Here is a 3,346-nt window from a genome sequence, read left to right as displayed (position 1 = left end):
GCCAGATCTGATGTTAAGCATTTAATATTAACTTTCACCAGACATGAAAAAAATTGCAGAGAAAATTAAACAGCATCAGTGTTTCTGAATGTTATTTATCACAAGGTGATAGAGGGCTCCAGACGTTAATGCACCACAAATACATTTGAAATTTTACAGCAGGATTTGAGTAGCTTGAGTAGCTGCCTTCAGGTCCTTTTCAATTGGACTGATTTCTATGTTGGTCTTTATCGGGAACTCCTAAATTTCTTTTGCTAGAACCAGTATCGGAGGTGGCAGTTTCTGGCTTGTATGCATCTATGCATCATGGAGTATTTTGAAACTGCTGCTATGTGTACCACTATAGGTAGGGGAAAAAAAAAAAAGCTATATTTGTAGCGTTTTTTTCTCCTGAATCTAATATATGTATACCCACACAATTCAGAGCCTGAAAATTAATTCCATCTAAAACGACCTGGGTTCTAGAAAAAAGAAGAGAGGGAGGTACATTGCTAAAAAAAATATTATTTGATGGATCAGACGGGAAAGACGGACTCTAGAAAGAGATCCTGTCCGTTCTGCCTAACTCAGGAGGGTGACAAGTGAAAAACAGGCCTGTTGAGGGATGGCTTACTTGGAGCATCATATAAAACTACCCCGAGCTGGGAGGGAAATGTCGTCAGTGTACACTGAAAGCAGTTACAGCAGTCTGCTGTTCAACTGCACATAGCAGCAGATCAGTACATCTCTAATTATTATTTGTCTGGCTGGCTAAGCAGCGCAGCATTTAAAACCTAATTTGTTGTATAATTTAATTTTAATTGAGTCTCCTATCCACACAGGACTCGTTAAGCTAGCTGTATGTTTCACTTGCTGTCTTTTTACATGGATACTATGGGAGAGCTGCAAGAGCTGAACCAATCGTTTGCTTGCACTATGCTATCACCGAGGTGCAGTAATTCCTTGGTGTGATTGCAGAGGGATCTCTTGGCAGGAATATTTGGAAAATATGTTTTCTCAATGCCACAATATAACAAAACAACTTCCTCCCTCGTCTAATGTATGGTTTACACAAAAGATTTGGTTGTTGGGCTTTTAGCTGCATCTCCCATGTGCTGGTATTTTCCTCTGCCACTCAGAGATAACAATTACTAGTCACTGTGAGCAGTAATAAAAATGAAGCACCATGACAATGCTTTTGAGCGATTGTAACTTCTGCTGATGTGCCTCTCTTCAAATGTATAAAAGGCACTTGTCCTCAGTGAGGACAAAGTTGAAAATAAGCAGGGTATTTTACAGACAAATGCTTTTGGAGGAATGCAGGCAGTCAGGCCTCAAAGAACCATTTTTTGGTTGTATTATTATTAAGGGAAGACTTACAGACTAAGGACAATAGCGCAAAGCTCTTAAGTGCGTGCATCAATTTTGACTTAACACATGTGCTTACATTTTCTCCTGAACTGGGGCCCACGGACTGAGAACTGTGAAGCAATACTGTTCATTAGGTGTCAGCTAAAACTGCAGATCCGAAACACTTTTGTATTTGAATAATTTTGCTTGTATCAGTAGTCCCATGCAGCTCTCTTGCACAGGCTGATATTGCTGCGAGATTCATGAGGGGATCTCCAGGGTCTCCAGGAAAGGTTAAGATAAAAGCAAAATCTGAGAGCTCGAGCCTGTGAACCAAGTAGGAGTATCAAAGCAAAGAATTGCAAATGGTTTTGGTTTCAGTGTTTTGTTTCTGTTTTCATGCCTTCTGATTTAATCCAAACTTCAAAATCATTCGAGTGAAGGGGAAAAAAAAAGAGGTTCGCTGCCTCTGTCCATGTTATATGACTAATTTAAGAAGCTAACCAGCAACAAGCAGGGAGATGCAGGATAGCTCAGCTTCTTCCTCCTCTGTTTTGATGAACATAAAACTACTTGAGTCCTTCAGATGAATGTGATACAGTAATTCACAACTAAGAACATTGCTACTGATGTTGTGCAAAAGGACTACAATTCGTTTGCCTAAGAAGGCACTTGAAATGGGGTGCTAATTGGCCTAAAAAGATTGTGGTGGTACAAATGTCCCACGAAAACAACAAAACCAATATAGAGAAACAAGCAGACCAACAAGCGGGTAGCAGTGATCACGTTTCACACAAAGGGGGAAGGGACCATCAAATTTCAGGTACTGGCTTTTTGGTAGCCTTTGAAGGAGCTGGCTTGTATTAGCTGATTTGGGTTAGGTTGTGGGATTCTCCAATGGACAGATCAAGGGAAGAAAGACTGATGCATAAGAAGTCTTTCAGCAAACCGTGAGGAAAAAGCTCCAACTATTTGGATGGGTCTGGCAGCAGGAGAACGGCAGCTGCCGGCTGGAAACCAGGCAGACGCGAGGGGCAACTGCCTGAGGTAGCCCGGCTGTGGGGCCAGCAGGCGAAGGCGGCATGGAGTGCGTGGTGGGGAGAGATGGTGCCGCTCCGCCGGACCCCAGACTGGCCTAAGGTGGGAGTAGATGTAAGCAACCGAGGGAATCGATTTGTTTTTGGTCATTTTAGCTCTCTGAGGTGGCTCCCAGTGGGATGGAAACGGTGGGAAGACATGGTGGGGATTTGGGGAAAGGAGGATGACGGGGATGGCCCCACAGAGGCAGGCTTGGTGTGATGGGCTGGGGAGCACAGGCCCGGCAAGGCTGCAGGAGACAGGGCTGCTGTTGAGGAATTGAGGAGATCTGCCACTTCCTGATCCGTTTGTGGGGTTTTGTCGCTGTTTGGCATCTTCTTTTTTTTTTTTTAGCTATTTTCCAACAACTGTAGAAGAGGCCACTGAAATGAGGTGGTCGGTGGGGCAGCAAAGAGCAAAGTGATGCTTCTTAAGGTGCAGAAAGCTCTGCTGCTTGCTCTTGTCCCCGATAACTGAAGGTTCTGGTTTGTAAGAGCCTCCTGATGAGAACTGGGGCTGCCCCCTCCGGGCGCGAACCCCCACCAACGCGCACCAACTGCCTCAGCGTGAACTTTCTTTCCACAGCATGCCCCTGGAACAGCAAGTATGTTTTTATTTAACGGTTACTGCTAAACTAATAACTCCTCAACACCGAAGAGTTAAAACTACGAGTATTTTTCACTGTATGGGGCCGACTAAGAGAGCTCCCCCGGCTGCCGGCACACGTAGCTCGCTGCGAGGCCCTCGATCCGCCCGCAACAAAGATGGCGGCGAGAGCCCTGTCCCGCCTGCTAGCCGGCCCACACCCAAGATGTCCGCCCCGGCGCTCCAGCCTGGCTATGGCGGAAAGCGCGACGCTCTAGCTCGCCGGGCTCTGTGGCAGTGGCCGGAAGGCCCGCCCCTCCCGCCGTGCACCGCCTCCAATGGCAGGTCTGGCCCC

The sequence above is a fragment of the Larus michahellis genome, chromosome 13, assembly GCF_964199755.1.
Source record: "Larus michahellis chromosome 13, bLarMic1.1, whole genome shotgun sequence".
NCBI classification, from domain to species: Eukaryota; Metazoa; Chordata; class Aves; order Charadriiformes; family Laridae; genus Larus; species Larus michahellis.
Note: the sequence above shows the minus strand (reverse complement) of the source record.